The 21,989-nt window shown below is 37.9% G+C and overlaps 1 long non-coding RNA gene across 1 annotated transcript; it reads left to right on the top strand.

The window, feature by feature from the left end:
- The first annotated feature begins 20,286 nt into the window (after nt 1-20,286).
- LOC122348114 lies at nt 20,287-21,526 on the top strand. Its single transcript, XR_006251270.1, has 3 exons — nt 20,287-20,340; nt 21,116-21,257; nt 21,352-21,526. It is a non-coding gene; the product is annotated as an uncharacterized LOC122348114 (long non-coding RNA).
- The last annotated feature ends 463 nt before the right edge of the window (nt 21,527-21,989 follow it).

The following is a 21,989-nucleotide window of genomic DNA, read 5'->3' as shown; positions in this document are numbered from 1 at the left end:
AGGGACATTACAGGCGCTTTGGCTGAGGCCTTATAGGTACTCTGTGATTTATTGTTTGGAAATGTCAGAATTCTGGCGAAGAAATGTGGGGTATTTCTCAAAAATCACTTTCTGCTGGCTGTTGGAATCTTGAATCCATTTGTAAGCAAGTTGATAAACTTATAAGTGAAGGATTACAAACAAACTTTAACTAATTTTGACCTGCATGCTAATGCTGATGAATTTACATTTTTTTTTTTTTAAGGTAGCGGTGTTAACCTGTCAGCCAGCAGCTGGAACAAGCTGAAAAACTCTGATCAATTAGTCTCGCAGGCTTCTGGTGGTTCAGATCACATTACAGCAGAAGTCTCCTCAGGCGGATCTCAGCCTGTAGCATTGAACTGCATCTTCGGAACACTTTGACCAGAGGTGGGATAACATATTTAGTCATAACCTGACAGATATTCTTAGTCACTGGACCTATCATCTAACATGGTCATTATGTTCTGCAAAAGACATGCTTAATATATTCAATAATAAAAGTCAACTACATACCACAACAAATCTTAATTCCAAAGGGGGTTTCGCAAGATACTTTGTACTGTGTACACGAATCTGCCTGACTCTGAGAGCCCTCTCTGTATAATTTCTTTAATTAAGGTTTGTGGTTGGCCTCGAGATTTCACAGACTAGGTGAAATAAGATTATCAGGTAAAAGAAACAAACCAGGCATTCAGCAATTAGAAAACTGAGCCCAACATTGATCTCTGTGTGATCTGATGTGTAATTTAGAAATTTAAGGATGGGAATGGGGCAAGTTTATATCTGCACATTTATAAACAACATATTTTCTAATAATTTAATTGCCCGTCCAATTATTCCACTTGTACCACCCAGTTGGCCACACCTCAAGACATCTATCAGCTGTTATATTTCAAAGGCATTTTTACTTACAAAGGTTTTTGTACTTAACACAGTTGTGAGTAGGATTATTTCTTCGCATCTCATCAATGCCTCGTTATTAATTCAAGCGTAATCTTAAATGCATAGTAACAGATGCTTTAGCCGTTGATAGACTAATCCAGTTATTAAGTTATGAGTGTGTGAGTTTCTCTTCTGTATTAATCATGTCGTATGTTTAGGTGTGTTTCATCAGTCAATGTCGTTTCCTTCTCATATAAGTTTGTTTCCGTTCAGTATGGGTTGTTAGGTATTTTTTGATACTACCTTTGTTTAAGTATTGTGTGTGTGTGTGTCCATTTGTAGAATTTACTTTATTGTGGATTATTAAAGGCTGTTATCATTACCTGTCATCTTCATGTGCTCCTTCTTATACCACACTGAGACTGAAGGCCCCAGACCATAAAGAAAAAGTAAGCGGTGTTTCCCACATTTTTGTTTTAATTTTTGTTCATTTTTTCTTCTATGGATTCCTCCTTTTTTCTGGATATCCTCCATTCCTCCAGGAATGTGTACTTTAGACTTTAGGTCAGCCAATTGTATTCAAGTATTCAACTTCCCCATAGTATAAGTTTTTTAAACAAACAATTAACCTTTAAAGGTGTACTTTTGTTCACTTACCTGAATAAATGTACTTTAATGTAAATTTTAAATGACCTTTAATATTTTTATGCTTTAAAGTACTTTTTGATAGGTTGTGTAAAATACTAAAAGACAAATAAAATTTAAGTCAATACACTATTTAAATTTATGTTGTGCTAAATTGCAAGTTTATCATTACAGACAACAATGGACTCTACATATTTCTTTCAAACATACAGAGCATTGTAAAGGAATCTCACCTATTTCATGTAGCATACTTCAGGCTAGCTTACTCCAAATAAATATTTATAAGAAAATCAAACCCCTAACATCCACATTTTCCATCTTCGGTAGAAATTTTTAGGTTTAGGCTTGCTTTCAAACCCTTTGAAGGGAGGGACTCTGTCCTGACTGCTCTATAGACACAGACAGTGCACGCTTATCTGACTGGGCTGTTGTAGTCTGACAGATATGTGTAGGAAGGGAAGTTTGAGGTCATATGTAGTCAGCTGTGTTTATGGATCAAGTCCATACCAGCTTTATTATTGATTGCTCACTTGAAAGCAACTAATGGGATAAAAACCTCATGTCAGTTTACCCACCCACATGCACACACATTCTGAAACATACTGTCTATTTTGACAGATGGATGCTCCACAAATTCAGGTGTGACCAACTGGGAGAAATGACATTAAGGTCTAGTATCCTCCCTGTCTGACATCCTGTTTTTAACTTCTAACCAGACAAATAAGTATAGAAACCTCAGAATCAGCATTTGACACTGTGTGCCTGCGGAAGGGAAATAGATCCATGTGTATGTGGCAGAGAACTCAACATAGGGAAGCTCTTTTTGGGTGTGTATATGTGTGTGTGTAAATTGAGATACCAGAGATTATGTTATTCTGTTTGTATCTGGGTCATGTTCTAAATTGAATTTAGGCTGCTTTATTACTTTGATACTTTGTATTTTCTTAAGAAAATCTGATTGATTTAGTTGTTTGAAAAAGCTTTATTTGCTGCTTTTCTCAGTATTGTGGTATAGTGCATTCAAACTTTAAATCTCTCTGAATCACTTAAGTATGAACATATCATAAATGGTCATAACAATTTTCTTATTTTCAGAATTTTAAAACACTAAAACCCATTGTGAAAAAAAGTTCTCAGTTGTCTGAACTTCGTTTAGCTAATTGTGCATCAACCTCTGCATGAACTACAGTTGCTTCCTCTGCTACTGCTTCTGTTTATGGACTATATATTCTGAAGTGCACCTAGCATGTAGCATTGAAGTGCTGCCCTTGTTTTGTCGCGGATAGTCTCTGGACTTGACTCACTGGCTTTGCCTTTGATATTCCTGTTTGCTGTGGTTTTAGCGTCTACTGCACTTTGACGCACCTTTGCTAAATAAAGCCTGCGAATGGGACCGCATGCCCTCAGACACCTCATTCATGTAAATACTACAATGGGCAGGATCAGCGGCACTCGTGAACTGGCAGTGTGTGTAGCTAAGTCATTACTAAACCTCAAGCGGAAACTGCCAGATGGCAGGACTACATCCAGAATATCTGATTCTTCTTATCTCTCAGATTTACGGACTGTGTGTGATCGACTTCTTTTGGCGGGGATAAATCAATCACTCAGGGCACAACTTGTTTTGTGAGGTCAATGAGGTCGCTTGCACAGTTTGTAGGTTGCCTTGTGGCTGTGGGTTCCAGTGTTCCGCGCTGGAATCGCGGAGGTGGCACGGCACAGTACGCCTTCCCAGAGCCACGGCACAAGATGGCTTCCCAGAGCCACGGCACAAGATGGCCTTCTTGCAAAACCACCCCGCACAATATTGCCGCACTTCCCAAACCACCGCACAAGATGGCCACCAACCTAAGACTCACCGCCCAAGTCTGCACCAACCTAGAGCCACCGCCCAAGCTGGCCACCACACCAGAGCCATGGTGTGCAGTTATCTGGCCAGTTCTCAGCCACCACAGATGCCTCAATGTTCCAAGCATTATAGATGCAGCATTTGAGACACCGGGCACTCAAAAGGTGCTGAGGCTGGTGTCAGTCTGGCGAACTCACCAGTGATGTCAGTGAGGGCAGCCGGTGTCCCAGAGCTTCAGCTGCGTCATCCCACAGGAACTGACTCTGTATTCTATCCTGTAATGGCGATTGCCATTTTGTGTGTTGTTACATTTGTCAATTCCACACAGTCTGCAATCCACCTAAGCCCATTCCTGCCCATCAGTTCTATCAATTTATTCAAATCCACAAGCCTGCTGCTCAGGACTCTTGTGCACAGGTCTGCTGTGAGGCCTTCCTGACCCTGTGTCTGCTCCTGGGACCTCTCCGTCCGCCAGCCTGCTTCAGAGGTGCTTCGGCATCAACCATAGAACCTCTAGGTTGGTATCATTTACAGGAAAAACTCCTGCCTGTCCAGTATATTTTCAGTCTAGTCTTTGAGATCACCTATAGATATTCTTTTTAGCCCGGTATAGCTAGAAATTTTAATACCTATGTTCTGTCAGTTGCAGCTGGAGGCTGCTTGTGAACTCTTCTGCAGCCAACAGCCATGGCTACAGAGCTGCCTGTGAAGTCTAGGTCCTCTGGGCCATGAATGCCCCTGTCTGTGTTGTCTGATTCTTTCAGTCTGGTCCCATGTATGCTGCCTGGCCAGTCCAGTCTGGAGGGTTCGGTTCCATCTGCTTTACCTTTCTTGGAGTCTTCGTCCTTTCTTGAGTCTCCAGTTACTGCCAGAGGTCTCCATTATGCCTGATGTTCGCCAAGCCAGCGAAGATCCCTCTGCATATAAACTCATGGTGCTTCTCTCTGCTACTACTTGCTTATTTGTCAATGAACTGAAACAGAAACAGCTGTGTAGGAGCTTTGACTGGGTGAGAACAGCCCAAACTCTGCAGCCAAGTTGAGGTTGTGAAAGACCGTTTATGTCATGGCAAGATTGAGCACAGCAACAAGACACAAGGAAATTTATACTCCTCAACAAGGTCTCTCAGACAAAGATTTCAAAACAAGTGTTTCCAAGATGTGCTGTTCAAGAAACAGAGACACAAAGAAACAGGCAATGTTGAGGATTACCCAGTAGTGATCGACCAAGGGCCATGATGCAGCGATGAAACACATCAAAATCATTCCCCTTGAAATCGGAAAGATACCCGAGTGCCATTGGCTCCAAACCTGGCAGAAACAGTGGGACCAGGTACACCCATCTACTGTATCCGGAGAATCTGGCTAGAAGTGGTCTTCATGGAAGGATTGCAGCAAAAAGCCATACGCTTTGACGTGGGAACAAGGCCAAGTGACTCAGAAGTATGCACAAAAACATAGGAACTAGTTTGCAGAGAAAAATGGCAGTAGGTTCTCTGGACTGATAGTCAAAATTTTAAATATTTGTCCTGTGGCAGAAAGCCAGTTTGTTTCATCAGCCCAGGAGTGGACAAGCGGTACAATAATGAGTGTCTGCAAGCAGCAGTGAAGCATAGTGGAGGAGTTCCTTGAATGTTTGGAGACTGCATTTCTGCAAATAAAGTTGGAGAATTTGGTGGGATTAATGGTGTTCTCCAATGTAGAAATACAGGCAGATACTTGTTGTGATCCAGTGTGCAATACCATCAGGCGTATGGTGGCTAAATTTATTCTGCAGCAAGGACAATGGCCCAAACATGCAACTAAGTCACTAGGACTATCTTAGTAAAGAAGTACTGGAGAGTGATGGCATAGAGCCCTGACCTCAACATCATTGATGTCTGGGGATTATGTGAGACAAGAAGGATGTGAAATCTGCCCACATCCCACAGAGATCTGTTTAGTTCTTCAAGATGTTTGAAACAACCACCACAGCAGTTCCTTCAAAAACTGTGCAAGTGTACCTACAAATTGCTGCTGTTTGAAAGCAAAGATTAGTCACCAAATATGATTTGATTTAGATTTCTCTTTTTGTTTTTGTTACATGCATTTTGTTATATATGAAATGTTTAACAATTCCATTTTTGAAAGCATTCTTTGTTTGTATTTTTTTACCTCTTCAACTTTAAAATTTGCTCTTATATTTTGATCTGTTTGCTGAGTTTAAGAACAGTATCTGATTTTTGAACACAGTAAAACTATTTTGAGAGTGTTTTGAAGTTTCATTTTAGTCAGAGGTTTTTAAATGAGATGTACAGTTATAGGTTTTGTGCAGGTTGCTAACACAATTCACCTTAAACCTGTAATCCACCTATTATTACTGTTATGATGGTCCTCTGATAACCAGGCTCTAGAGTCTTTTTGCAATATCAGTTAAACTATTTGCTGAAGAAGTTTTCATTGCTCTCAGTATTTACACATTACCATAACATTAAGTTATATGTTCAATAGAGCACTCTAGGACTGTTGGAGCCAGTGGATATGACTCAGTTGCTGGTACAGGAATTAAGTGAATAATGTGCAAAGAGGAATGTACATTTATTGCATAATATGCTTCTCACAGTGTGGCTAGTGCATTACTATCTTTCAGTTTTACAAAGAAACAAAATAGATTAAGAAATTTTAGAACTTTTGTTAAAACAGCATTAAGCATTACTCTAAAGCTGCTGGTATTTCTCTGTAATGGGAATATTAAGTAGTTGTTAGATATTACATTTACCCATATTCATGTTGCTTAGTACTTTAAGTTATTATTTTTGTGATATATTGTCAAGATATAAACAGAGAATCTGGACTACAGTATCTGTCAAAGTATGTTACCAACCTCCTTCATCTTTAGGATCTATATTCAATCACTTCTACATATATAATAAAATGAAGGTATCTTTGGGATTGTAGTTGTCACAATGAGTTCAGTGCTGTACCCATGCTGGTCTTCACAGCAAATGACTTGTAAAATAAATTGCACTTACATTTACTCAGGAAAATCCGTTTAAAATCCTTTTTAAATACTGCTCCTGGAAAAAATAGCTACTTTACAAATGTTGCTATAATAATCAAATCTTATTCTATTATTTTAATCTTATTTTTAATATATGTACAGATTTTTGTATTTATTTTTAGAACTAATTGATTATTTGACATCATTTGATCTGATCTTATTTACCCAACTTTTTGGTAGAAAGATCAGTGAGGCTCAGTGTTAGGAAGGTTACTTTTTTACAAAAATAATTATGATTTAATTGTATACAAATAGCCTTTAGATTTTAGAATTACAAGCTAACCTATTGTGTTAAAATAATAAATAAATAATTGGAAATATGAAACTTGGATCTTAAATGTATAAAATGTTAATGAAAAAAGGCATTAAATATAATAAACAATTATAATAAAACATTGTACATTCATCTACACTGTTATCTGCAGTATATGATCAGTCAAAATTATAATACAATATTATTATAATTTAGCATATGATGATAAAACTTAAGTAATCAGAATTACCCAGTATGAATGCATATGTCATGTTGACTGAATTAAGGAATAGTGGCGATGCTTGTTTATTATTAGGTATTTGTATAAAAATGATAAGAACAAAACTACTACAAATTCTACTACTACTAATAACAATATAAAATGCACTAAGGATTAATAAGCTGCTCTGATAGAATATTAATGTGTAGTCAGTGACTTTATAGTATGCATCGTAGTACACTGACACCCATTCAGTCAGTTCAGTGAATTCTAATGATATCATAATAAATTAAGTAATGGCGTTGTAATAGGGAAAAACATTACTTTGTTTGATTAAGCGTTACGTTTTGTATGTTGTCCCATCACTAATTGAGCTTGCTGATTCAATCAGTTCAATAATAAAATAAAGAACAAAATGTGTTTACAAAAGATTGCATTTTGATGATAATAATGTAACATAAAGCAGTCAATCACAAAAAGTACAATAATTATCCTTTTTTTGTATTTAGGAGAAGTTTTTAAACCATGTGTGAGCAGAAGTCAGGAAATAGTTTTAGAACAACAGAATTTTCAGTATAGTAAAAAATGTCTGGTCAAAATAACAAAGGACACAACATGGGGTTTAATGCAAGCCCTAACTCTTCTGAACATTAGTTTTTCTTTCTTCACTAACGAAAAATTTAAATAGCGTTTGCAAGTTTTTGCAGTACTTATTTTCAGTGAGTTGAAGGCAAGAGAAATTGTTTTTTTTTTTTTTTTTTTTTTTGCCATAGCCCTAGCCCACAATACCGGGTGTCATAAAACACTGACCATTTAACATCTCTTTCACTTGTCTTGGTTGAAGTCATGGTTTCACCACTGGCTAACTGAACACCATAGCATGAACAGTCTCTCTGTCTGTCTTTCTATCTCCCCTACTTCATCTGTCCATCTCCCCTTAAATCTCAGTTACTCATTTCTCATATATTCCATGCCTCTTACCTCTGTCTGCAAGCCTGTTTTATCCATTTCCGTGTAAGATTTAGCGATGTAGTTTTGGGAGAAGTCATAGAACAAAGGGTCCTGTCATTACCACCCATGCCCATCTCTCCACCTAACTCCACCCCTCCTCTGAGGTCTGTAGTGTTGCCGGTAATTTCATGGCTGTGATTAGGATAACATGCTGATGTGAAAAGCAGGACCTATATTATCACAGCCTGTTGTTTTGTAAGATAAAGTGTAGTGGGTGTGAGGTGTGGAATTTTTGGGATATATTGCCAGTTGTTAGGAAGCTTACGCTAAAATAGGTCTGTAGATTAGCCCCATGTGGCTGGCCTGGCCTGGAAGCAACAGACAGAATGAACCATTTTTAAATTTGTTAATTGTGCTGAAAGAAGCAGCTCTGTAATTCTAAACCATCTGTTGCCATTGTAAGATTTCTTATTGTCAGTTTCATCTAGTACATTTTCAATTACATGCTCATTCCTGCAATGCCACCAAAGTTCAAAACCTGAAATTCATAATCTTTATTCTTACGTTTACATTTGTTCATTTAGCAGATGCTTTTACTAGCGACTTCAAGCGGTAATAAAACAAGCGGTTCATCAAAGCTTAATAATATAAGAGTGCTGTGATTGCAAAGATTGTTCTTGTAGTACAGACTAGAATAGATATGAAGGATATTTTCTGTCTTTCCCCTCAGGTTTTAAATAGCCTGTAAGTGACACGCATGTTTACTTTAAACGTAAATTGCAACAATTGAGCAACAAGCAGTTGTTTGCTTTTTAGTTCATTATAGATTTCCCTCTTTTTCTTTTATCTTGATCATTTCACTTTGACTTTATATTGGTAGAATTCAGTTCATTAAACAACAAATACAACATAGAACATAGAACTTTTATTAACAAAATTAAATAAAAAATACAATGCTTTATGCTATAACGTAAACAAAGTTTGGGAATAGCTAGGTCTTTAAGATTAAATCAGAGGAACAAATTATGAAATGTATAACGTTTATTGCAAAACAGTAAATGAGGGCTTTGGATGTATATATTTTGATATGAAATAATAATAAAATACAGTTTGAATAAAACAAAATCAGCTAAAGCGGTGGAACCAAATAAAATGAGAAACTAATGTAGATTGATGGTAGAAGTCAACATGCTTTCAAAATCCAAAATATTTTACAGGTGCTTTTGGAGAAAAATTGTGCTATTCTGCGTGTTTCCATCAACTGTGTAATGCAATAAAAATAAACATCAGCCTAATAAAAAAGAAGTTCCGACCAATATACACATCCACACGAGCAATGCTGTCGGGATGGTCTCAGAAGCATTGCACTTACATGAGTGGGGCTGGTGTAAAGCTTTCCTCAGGCTGAACAGTCGAATTGCCTGACACCAGCCCCACTCCAGATCCAAGCCGGTCTACCACTTCACCGAAATGCAGAGCCACAGCCAGTGCCGCCCAGCGGGTTACAGGGTCTGCTGTGACCACAGAACATCGCTGGAGAGAGCAACAGAGCTGCGGGCGCCACCAGACCTGGGTAGGCTAGTCCAGACCAGGTGCGTGAGCTGGATACACGCCACGGTGGAGAGTACTAAAAGTACTGTGAGCTACTTCCACTGCAGCAGGAGCTGAGGATGGCTTCGTTGCATGCTACCAGGGCTGCTGGATCTGCAGGAAAGATCTGGATGATTGTGATCTGGAGAGTTAGACCTGGCACCTCCCCTGTGTTGTGAGTTCCTGGTTCTGTCCAGCATCCAGAATCCCAGATGGATTTAAATCCAGCTGTCCACATTCCCCAAAGGCACCCTCAGAGACTTTCCCCAAGGGCCTCAGTGCAGCACTTCCAGTACGCCAGTACCAAGCGCTCCTCAAAGTCTGCTCTTCAAACAATCTCCATAAAGCTCCATTGTCCCTCTGGCTCCGCCTTGGTCGTTGACCATCCTTTGCATTGGGATTCTTCTCCTCCAACTTCACCTCGTCCACCCTCCAGCTCTGTCAGGCTCCTCCATCCCCAGGCTCCACGCGGTCCTCTGTTGCTTCGGCTCCACCGTGTCCTTGGTTCCCGTCTCTACATCGGTCACTCTTGATCCCACGGATCTCCTCCTTCTTCTGACTCTTCCTGTCTCTTCCTATGGCTTCTTTCTCCATCTGTTCCTCCTTGGACTTTTGTTTTTGTTGTTTGTTTTCCTGGACTCTGTTTGCCAACCCCCTCCCACAGAACCTCTTTGAGTTCAGTTTATCCGATCTTAAATGAATTGTATGTGTAGTTTTTATCTTCTGCCTACCTGCCTGCCTGTAGCAGTGTTATTTACTCACTTTGTGTAAAAATATATAGAAAAATATTGTCATCTTTTTCTAAGGCAGAGAGATAGGCGAGATGACACGGATATCATGTTAGACACTAAAAGTGACAAAATTAACATGCAGTATCATTGAACAAAAATAAGACAGAGACTAAAATGCTGGCAAAATATCATTTTTTTACGTAAGCATTCATTTTTATTCACGATTGACTGCACAATACTGCATTTAACAAAAATGTTTAACTTTCTAACCATATTTAACATTTTTACAAACTAGGAAGTAGTAATGGTACGACTTTTTGAAATGTATGTTTTATCCTTTTGAAATGGATCTTATCTATTCCTAATCTGTTTTATTAGTTTGCATTTTAAGACTCATTTTGACCAAGTATGTACCAAGTTTTAGGAATGTTTAATATTGTGTTCAAAATAATCCCACAAACTTATTGTGTTATTATACATTATAAAACTATTTTTCAGAGTTTATACTGATGTACGTATCTGATGTACTTATGAATTTGTAGCACAATTAAAATGAAAATTGTTGTAAAACATAATACACTCTTAGAGAGTCTATTAGCGAAAGCACCTTTCTTCCTGTTTACATATTCTCACTTTAATGTACACATGGAGACTCCTGATCACAACTTGCTATCTGTGCCGAGAAGTAATGAAGACAGCCTAGTAATCTTTTATGGAGCCGTGTAAACACTGTCATCAGATTCTGGATAGCGTTTCATCAATCAGGTATAATTTCATCAATCCTCTGGGATTGAATGTTGTTTTCATTGCTCTGTCAGGACTGGTCTCGAATATTCTTGTTGGAGATATCCTCATCTGGCCTCATTAGTGGTTAGTTTCATGTAGTTCTCAGTAATGTCCTGATATCAATCAGCTGTGTTTTGATTCATCCAGGTTATCTTTGTTGTAACCATTCATTGTTTCTTAATCTCAATTTTTCCCTTACAAGTCCTGGTTTTAAAGTTTGAGTTAATGTAATATCTAATTTCATATTTAGTCTACCAAACCCCCTTATTCCTAGAGCTTAAGTTTGCTAGACTCCCAGAGAATACAAATACAGAACTTTGTGTGATTAGATAGACTGTAAACTACTTTAAATAAGTACAAATTGTAATGTTGGATTAATGGAGTAGGACAAATCAGATTATTAGAAGTCAAAATGCTTGAAGAGCAAAATGGCATATAAGGTGAGAAAAAAACCATGGAGAAAGTGGGGGAATGTAAATAGAGGTAGGTAAAGCTGGATAAAGGAACCGGAGGAGAGAAAGGAGTGGGATGAAAAACAGTTGCAATATAAGAGAATTACGCCAAAGGCGTAGGATTGGCAGGAATAAAGAAAGATGTCTCACCAGAAAAACGAGAGGCAGAAAGTAGTTGAAGCGGGAAGGACCAGTGAACTAACTTAAGACAGCAATAAAAGGAAACAGAATGTAGTAAGAGGAAGATGATGTCAAAAAACATCTCTTTTCACCCCTAGGCGAATGTGCAGAACAAAGGTAACCATAAACTCCCATTCATCCATGACAGATTAACTGTGACTCATCAGTAGGAGCCGTTTTTACCCCGAGGATGTACACATTCAGTTGGCTCTTCTCTTGGATCATGCAGAATCTGTGTCCTCTGCCCACATGCCAAAGCATCAGAAAGGACATTTTCTATGGAAGCTCACTACAAGAATTCTTGTAAAAACATTGGTAGTCAAAAAGATGGGGAGTTATTTGTTTGCATTGCCTAGAGAGACCGAGAATTAAAAAGAAACATGCCCTCCGAAACTAATTGGGGCTTTTTCTTACATATTTATTTTGTATTGCTAGTAACATTCGAAGAATCCTAACATTTTCATTTTTAGTGCTAATGTGCCATATTTTGCCCATGATGCAAGGACACCCAGCCTCTCATTCTAGTATTTTTACAAAGAAAGAAGCATTTCAGATATTTAGTTTTTGTTTTACTTTTTTTTTTCATCTTTTTTATCCCTTTCCAAAATGGAAGAGAATTAAGCTCTTTGAAATGAGATGATGAATTGTAGAAGTCGCGGAGTGTGTGTGTGTGTGTGTGTGTGTGTGTATACAGGAGCTGGCATGGTGGTCTGTCCTCACACTCAGTTCATCATCACTTGAGTGTGCATTTCCCAGCATGAGAATCGACTATGGCGATGATTCTGTTTGTTTGAGGATTTACAAAGTAAAATGTTCTCTCTCTCTCCACTTTGCTTTTGATCTCGGCCTTATCTTTGACTCTTTCTCTTAAAAACAGGAGAGCTGTTTTCAGTAGGCAGTCTTTCATTTTCGCCTTACCTGTTTAAAGCAGCGCTCAAGGTATGAGGAGATTATACTGCATCACCTGCTTATTGACTCTTTCAGTTTGGTGTATCTGTACCTGTAATGTAAATTACAATTGGTAAAATTATTTACACAACAAAAGACATCTTTGTTCAATTTGGCAGCGTTAATACCATATTTAGCCTGAGGTGGCAGTTTATGCCAGTAGCAGAACTGATTTGTTTAACCGGATGATAATTTTTCGATCTGTGAAATAAGTAAATATAGTAAAATCGTGAAGAAATGATTTCCTAGTATGATGTTTTAGTATGTATTTTAAACTGTATTTTTTTTCTTATTTTTTTGCTGATTTGCTGCACTCTAATAACTTGTCCTACTACACAATAATGTGAAAACAGTTTCAGAATTTTTATTTGAAAACAATATGCATTTTAAAGGTGCCATAAGGTACACATCTATATAATGTTGCCCCAAATTGGTCTCTGATATCTACATAAAGGTATGGGGCTTAGAGTAAGGGCAGAAATTCTCCACAAGCTTGATTTACATGTGCATTTACAACCCTAGGATTTCTCCTAGAATAAAATGCTCTCTTATTGGCTTATTTGGAAGGAGTCCTGATTAATAATGTTGAGTTGTTCTTTGATTGGCAGTTTCACGTTGTGATTTCAATTTTGAGAGCTCTTCCTGATTGGCTGTTTCACAGTGGGCTCGTTTTAGAAGCACAGTAGGAAGGAAATACAGGAAACACTTTCACTGATTATGTCAGGCGGTAATTAAATAAAATGCAGGGCATCCGGGGAGCCGCTATTAGTATGCTGGGCGCAGAAACTGCTTTCAAATGGATGATCGCTTTTTACTTTCACTTTGGAGATCCGAGATAAAATAAAGAAAACCGACAAGATGTTGCTTTGTGCTATTTGAGTTTTTCTTTTCTGAAAAAAATTAAGCACATCACAAGAAATTTACTAGGGAAACTCATCATATATAGACTCACGTTACACAGTTTTTTCCCTTGTTTGTATCTGTTAACTAAATCAAATATATTTCAAAGAATGTATTCCTTGTATGTATTTATATTTTTATATTTATATATGAATTTATATTAAAGTTTATATTCAGGACAGATTGCCGTCAACAGCCATTTTAGGACCCAGTAGTGAGTTGTAGTCTTACTTAGAAGTCCTCTTCACTGCTCATAATGTTACACAGATTTAGGGAACTAGTTTTAGTGCTAAAACATTTTGTGAGAAATACTATTATGGTAAAATGTACGGAGTCTAAATTTAGGACTCCACCACGCCTATTTTTAAAAGATAAGATAAAGATTTTGTCCTAAATCAGCAAGTTAGGAGCTACTTTTGAGTGTTTAAGATGTTTTGTGAATACAAGCCCAGATACTTGTCCCAGTGAGTACTCAGGATCTTACTATTTATGTTTATGTAGTTAGTGAAATCCTATGTACTGTAATGTAACAGGCTACTGCTAACTAAAAGCTAACCACGTTGCTTTACTGGCTGGAGTTATATTTCAGATTTGCCATTGGTCTTTTTCATTCACCACGATTTACAGGAAACATTGGGGTTTGAGGCTCACTGTTTATCATTTCCATAGACAAGAACTGTTATTATTCAGCTATGCCAAGGTCAATACAGTTTTCCATTCTATTGCACCTTTAAGGATTCTTTGATACCTTGATGCAGTAGCTTTAACAGAAAATTAGTTTTGCTGTGTACTAAGTTGGAAAGAGTATCCATCCTGTTCAAATGCTGAACTCAGCAGTCTGTGTTTCAGGAAACTACCCTTGTCCCAATGACAGTAGTAAGGTCTGAAAATCATAACTGGTATGGTAGTGATTACATCAAAATATTGCAGGTGTGTGTACAGATGATGGCTAGTCTTCCAACCTTTAACATTCCTTTTGTGCATAATAAGGTGCATTTTCCCTTATTGTGATATTTTCTTTCTGTTTTTCCTCCCAAAATCTGTTACTCTTAAATGTCATTACATCGAATTCTCTAGGTCATTTGTTCAGTTATCTACAAAGACTAACTGTACATTATTTTGCCATCCAAATGACCCAAGTCTCTATTCTCATTTGATTTTTTAAATGATAAATTAACCTGCATTTGTTTTAAGATGGAGGTTGGTTTAAGAATGTTGCACAGTTTGCATAAATGGATTGGAGATTATTTATCTGTTATACACACAAGGAACGTTGTCTTAACCCGAAAAAATAGTTCCTTAAATATTCCCTAACCTGAAAAAAAATCAGTTTGAATTAAATTTCTCTTTTAGTTGAAAAACATAAACAAAGGTTGCTTGGCCAGTGGCATGGTTTAGGAGCTTTAGGCTATCGATATATTAGCGCCCTCTAGAGACCTGTTAAAGGCATAAGCTCATAGACAACATCACTAACTCTACAAAATGATTTAAGCAGAGCTCTTATAACTGAATGTAAATAAAATGATCTGAAAGATGTAAAGATGAAGAATAAACAGGAAATTCAATGGGACTTCAATAGAACAGAAAAGAGGCACTGTTGCAGCGATACTTTGACGAATCATAGTTTAATATGAAAAAGGATTGAAGATTGAAAAGAAAGACGTGGCATCACTAGATGCACTAGATGTAAGATGTGTCAAATGGAAGTGATACGGGGATGTGTGTCATTTGCCTTTTACTCTAAGCCATTTACACTCTCCATTCACACTTGCATGTTTCTCACCTCTCCATCTGGGCCTACAGCTATTGGATATGAGCAACAGAGTGCTGAGATGCACATACGACTATTTATTCAGAACTCAAATTCAGGAGTGCTGACCTAAACTGTTTTGCACCTCATTGGAGTGCACATTTGATTCAATGATACAGTAGAAATTGATTCAATATAGGCTGACAGTTTGTTTGGAGGCATAGGAATAAGCAATTACTTGTAATAAATCGTATCTAATTGATTTAAATGCAAATTTTTCACCCTGAGAGGTTAAGTTTAACTGTTTAGACTCTTTAGAATGTGTGTTCTCCAAAGACATGCCTGTGTTGATAGAGTTTGACCTGAATATCGGAGATCATATTCTCAATTTAAAAAAGCGAAAATCATTGATCATGCACTACATTTGTTGTCTGTTGTTGGTCTGAAAACGCAGCAACACATCCACAACAGCTATTTGTATCACAGTTGAGATAGTTCTCCTTCTCTTACTCAGGGTTTCTCTCGGTTAGAGTTTGTTTAGGAATGAAACATTAAAGATGTACTGTGAAACCCCATTACCCTCTTAAGGCCCTATAGAGCTGGAAAGCAAATTAATAATTTAGAGGACTTGGGAATCCAGAGAGAGTGGCAATGATTGTTAACATAATCGTTTAAGTTTCCACTTTAAGCAAGAAATGAGCGTTCACCTTATTATGCATTTTAAAATGCATATTTTAGATCTTTTTTTTATAATTATTTTGACCTCAATACAGGATAAATTTTTTTTAGTAACTGATTTATAGAATCCTATCCCCTACATTTTTTCTTTTCCAATAATTTATTACAGTCAGATGTTTACCACACTACGGAAGAAAACATCTGCACTTCTGTTCATTATTATTTTAAGATTTATTTGTCTGAATGATTTGATAAAAGTAATAAATATTTACATTTTAGTCTGTTCACCAGCACTGATCATTAAAAACCACTGTCTGGTAAAGTCAATAACATTGGTTATATTGTTATACAGTGGCACCCGTCAAGGAACTGGATATATTAGGCAGCAAGTGGTCAGTCAGTTATGGAGCTTCATGGGTTGGAAGCAGGAAAAATGTGCATGTGAAAAGATCTGAGTGCTTTGGAGACAAAAAGTGATAGCCAGAGCACCTCAATAAAGGCACATCTAGTGGGTGTGTTCAGTAGGCAATGCTTAGTACCCACCAAAGTGTAGCTAAAAATTGTAGCAGACCAGTTACCCTGTTCATGCCGAAAGTGTTACTTCTGACACAGTGGGGCAAATAAATATTTGATTCACTGGCGATTCTTCAAGTTTTCCCACTTACAAAGAACGAAGATCTGTAATTTTCTGTGAGAGACAGAAAAAAAATCCGGAAAATCGCATTGTATGCGTATTAATTTCGCATTAATTTCCATTTTATTGCATGAAATAAATTTTGATGCAATAGAAAAATAGAACTTATTTGTTTACAATTACAGAGGCCAGATGTTTCCTGTAGTTCTTGACCAGGTTTGCCCACACTTGCAGCAGGAATTTTGGCTCACTCCTCCATACAGGTCTTCTCCAGATCTTTCAGGTTTTTGGAGCTGTCGCTGAGCAACACAGAGTTTCAGCTCCTCCATAGATTTTCTATTGGGTTCAGGTCTGGAGAAATGTCTTGAAATGCTTCTTCTTACGGAACCACTCCTTAGTTGCCCTTGCTGTGTGTTTGGGGTCATTGTCATGCTGAAAGACCCAGCCTTGACTCATCTTCAGTGCTCTAACTGAGGGAAGGAGGTTGTTGCCCAAAATCTCAGAATACATGGCCCCATCCATCCTCCCCTCAACACTGGTGCAGTTGCCTGTCCTCTTTGTAGATACCCTCAAAATACCATCAAGTATATCACGCTTTCACCCCCCATGCTTCATGGTTGGGATAGTATTCTTGGGATTGTACTCATCCTCCTTCTTCCTCCAAGCATGGCGGAGTGTAGTTTGATTCTGGTAGATTCTGTCTCTCACAGTTGAGGAGGTATAGCTACGATGAACATTACAGACCTACTCTCCATTCTTTGTAATCCTTTCCATGTTTTTACTGAAGAATGTTGACAAGAATAAATAAGTAGAATTAATATTTTTGCCAGAATTTTATGCAAGACAGTAAAGGCATTAACTGACATTAAAGTCAGAATATAAATATATGTATTACAAGACATTAATAATTCAGAATTTACTGTCATAACACTTTATTTTTATTTTAGTTAGATGTTTGAGTCACCATACAGTGAAACAGGATTCTTGTTTACTGGATTACTGGGCCTAAAACAACAGCACAATATATGCAAAATACATGTTACATAAGCACAAACACATTTTGAGATTTCAAGCTCTCTTTGAAAATGGATTGCCTTGATGAGATACATAATTGATTTGACAGCATCCTCTACTGGTTGTTTTTGGGTACCACAACGTTATGTCTGACAGGACATACGTTTAATAAATTACAACATCATATTAACTCCTGGAAACATGATATTATGTTGTGTGATATTGTGACGATGTGAAATTGTGGCTTTGAGATGCTATGTTGAGGAACATCATCCAACAACACTTTGTGCATTTCTTGTTGTTTGTATTATTATAATTATTATTATTATTATTCTCACCATCTTTATTATTAGCCTATTATTCCATTTTATATTCATTTTTTCCTTCATTTCGATCTCTTTACCTATCATTCTGACAGGTTTTGTAAATAAGCCTAATGTAAATTGACAAACAATTTGCCTGGGATTTACAGCCTACTGGAAAGGTAGTTTAAAGGTTGAATTAGACATATTTAACTTTATTTCTCTGAATTAATAATTATAATAGAGCCTACTGCCTATGTTTCGTTGACAAATAAATCATTGAATTTAATTTGAAAATGAATGCTCATTTATCATCAAACACTGGCATAAATTATCTACAATCATAAAGTATTGTTATAATTGTCAGGTGATTACAGTATTTGCAAAATATATAGTTGCAAATCTAGCAAAATTATACAGAACACAATTAGGTAAATAAGTTGTTCCTCAGCATAGCATATTGTGGCAATGACATAAGGACGTCAAGGTCAAAGTTTAAACACTGCATGCCTGGAAAACTAATTTTTAATGGACCAATGTAGAATAATGCTGCCATGTTACAGGAATGTGTATTTATTCATATATACTTTCTTTCTTTTCATCCTGTAGAGAGCCTGATGCTAGGTACAGAGATGGATCTGCAGCTGGTGGAGGGCACAGTTGTGGCCTTGGAGAACTTTCTGAAAATGTGGCTACTACATGACCAGGGGCGGAGACAGAGAGCATTTGCACTTGTTGTTACCCTTCTCTCACATCACAGGGTTCTACATCACACCGCCAACAACAGGCCAAGCCGGGTAAAAAAACACACACATGGAATCTGCATGAGCACCCACTAAAATATTCATCCAGAAATCTATTTCTTGCTTAACATATTTGCATAATGAATATTTTGTTTAAGCTTGTGTTGAGTTTTGTGTCTGTTTGGGTATTTAATGTTCAATGTTAGTATTTGAAGCCGATTTTTCAAGTTTTCCCACTTACAAAAGGAATTGAGAGATCTGAAATTGTCATCGTAGATACACCTCAACTGTGAGAGACAGAATAAAACAAAAATCCAGAATATCACATTGTATAATTTTTTAAAATATTTAATTTACATTTTCCTGCATGAAATAAATATTTCATATACCAAGAATTCAGGCTCTCACAGACCTGTTAGTTTTTTCTTTAAGAAGCCCTCTTGTCCTCCACTCATTAATCTGCACTAACTGCACCTGTTTGCCTGCATAAAGACACCTGTCCACACACTCAGAGTTCAACCTCTTCACTATGGGCAAGACCAAAGAGCTGTCTAAAGACAACAGGAACAAAATTATAGACCTGCACAAGGCTGGTATGGGCTGCAGGACAATAAGCAAACAGTGTGGTGAGAGAGGCAACAACTGTCAGGGCAATTATTAGAAAATGGAAGAAATTCAAGATGACTGTCAATCTCCCTCAGATTGAGGCTCCATGCAAGATCTCACCTCATGGAATGAATGATCCTGAGAAAGGTGAGGATCAGCCTAGAACTACTCTGGAAGACCTGGTCAGTGACCTGAAGACAATGTTTAACACACTACACTGTCATGGATTAAAATCCTGCAGCAGCCATGCAAGGTTCCCATGCTCAAGCTAGCACATGTCCAGGCCTGTCTGAAGTTTGCCAAAGACCATCTGGATGATCCAGAGGAGGCATGGAAGAAGGTCATGTGGTCAGATGAGGCCAGAATAGAACTTTTTGGTATAAACTCCACTTCCTGTGTTTGTAGGAGGAAAAAGGATGGGTACACCATCACTAGAACACCATCCCAACCATTGAAGCATGGAGGTGAAAGCAGTCATGCTTTGGAGGTGCTTTTTCTGCAAAGGGGACAGGGCAACTGCACCGTATTGAGGGGAGGATGGTTGGGGCCATGTATCCTGAGATTTTGGGCAACAACCTCTTTCCCTGGGTCTTTCAGCATGACATTGACCCCAAACACATAGCCAGGGCAACAACCAGCTCCAAAACCTGAAAGATCTGGAGAAGACCTGTATGGAGGAGTGAGCCAAAATTCCTGCTGCAAGTGTGGGCAAACCTGGTCAAGAACTACAGGAAACATCTGACCTCTGTAATTGTAAACATAGGTTTCTCTACCAAATATTAAGTTCCATTTTTCTATTGCATCAAATACTTATGTCATTTAATAGAATGAAAATTATTTAAAATCATAGAATATGATTTTCTAGATTTTTTGTTATTCTGTCTCTCACAGTTGAGGTGTGTTCATATGATGAAAATTCTATTTTTTGTAAGTGGGAAAACTTGACAAATCGGTAGTGTATCAAATGCTTATTTGCCCCACTGTGAATGCCCATGTCTCCCTCTGCAGTCTGTTTGAAGTGTGACATGCAGGAGAGACTTCTCAGCCCAGCCCTACTTCCCAGCACTCATGACCTTGGGTGAAGACTGAGAGCATGCAAGATTTCCAGCCTCAAACAAGAGTCTGGCCAATCAGAAACTCTCACCGCAGCGTCTGAGAGTTGTCAAGTACAGTCACATCTGTTCATTTCACCTTTTTTGTTAATGGGGTTTAATCACAGAGTTCACAGACTGCTGTGATACTGTATATTTTTTAATATATGACTGATCTAGGGAAGTTCACAATAGTGCTTTTGATGACTGTGTTCATATGCAGTATATTCAACAGGAACACAAAAACTCAGTTTAAGTGTGGCCTCTGTAATATGGGTAATGCACTGTATGCTGTGTGAGAGGTGAAAGGAGAAAAGAAAAAAACACTATGCAAAAGTCAATATGATAGAGTCAGGTTTTTATCAAACAGACAGCTCTGTGTTTGAGTCTTCTGTTTCCCACACACAGTCATACATTGTATTCCCCTGAGTATTTTGCATATTATTTTCATGAACATGAGGTCATTCTTCCCGGGCACTGTGATACAGTCATACTACTTGTCCCCACCTAGTCATTATGGTCCAATATGACATATACTTGTGTAATTCCCTTTCACACATGTGCATCTTTTTTGTCACTTTTACTCACACAGGGTTTGTGAGACGTTTATCCATTTTAAGAAATTCTCAGAGAGCTGTCTTGTGTTTAGCTGGGTCCTGGGATATGAGAGGATGTGGGTCAGTGGTGCATGAGGGCAGAAGTTAAAGTGATTTCAGATTTGATCACATGCTGTCCTTTTCTATACTGCTGATGTCAATAAGAGAATAAGAGCTTTCTTATCGTACCATATTAGCATATTAGAATGATTTCTGAAGGATGTATACAGCGTGTGTTTGTGTGTGTGATATAGAGTTCTTCATGCTGGAGGTGTGTGTCAGTCTGTGCTGTATGGACTACCGCTAATCATCAGACCAACCTCATGCTGGCAGCTGGACTGGGATGAAATGGAGACAAACCAGCAGGCATTTCATGCTCTCTGCCACATTCTAAAAGTCAGCGTCTGACTTTGTGTTCATTTGTTTGTGTGTGTTAACAGATGTGAGGATCTGAAAATGTTAAAAACCAGAATATGTTTTGTTTACTTAGATCCGTGACTGGTTCCTTTTGGTGCGTTTAGAGTCGGGGGCAGGTTCAGGTTCTGCAGTGTTCTCTTACTATATGCTTCAGTCCTCTGGTTCAGTCTCTCTGCTTCTGAAGCCTGTGCTGACACGAGAACTTATGCTACCCTGCTGCCTGCCTGTCTCAGTGGAGGACCCACCACTTCCTGCACTCGCCTCTGTGGAGAGTACCATTTCATTATAGAATACGCATGAATATTGCCCACCTCACAGCTCAATTCTAATATTTAGCATCAACAACTGAACTCTATAATTAGAATACTTAGTATTATTAAAGGGACAGTTCATCCTAAAATGACAACTCTGTCATAATTTACTATTCCTCATGTCACTCTAAACATGTATGAAATAAGTCATACAGATTTGAAAGTAAATGTAAATGAGATTACTTACACCTTACGCTTTGATCATATTAATCTTTGATATTACACCTCTATGATGATCATGTGACCGCTGTTTCCAGAGCTCCCTGGATCAGCTTGAGAAAGACCCCGTCTTTAACCCTCTCTGTCTGGACACCAACCTTTACTCAAACCTTAGAATTAGAGGTTTGCTCACGCGCTCATCACAACCATTCGGAGCACAAGGCCAGGGCAGTGTCCATCG

Source organism: Puntigrus tetrazona, chromosome 7, assembly GCF_018831695.1.
Source record: "Puntigrus tetrazona isolate hp1 chromosome 7, ASM1883169v1, whole genome shotgun sequence".
Taxonomy (NCBI): Eukaryota; Metazoa; Chordata; class Actinopteri; order Cypriniformes; family Cyprinidae; genus Puntigrus; species Puntigrus tetrazona.
The sequence above is the reverse complement of the archived record's forward strand: the minus strand, read 5'-3'. Positions and strand labels throughout refer to the sequence as shown.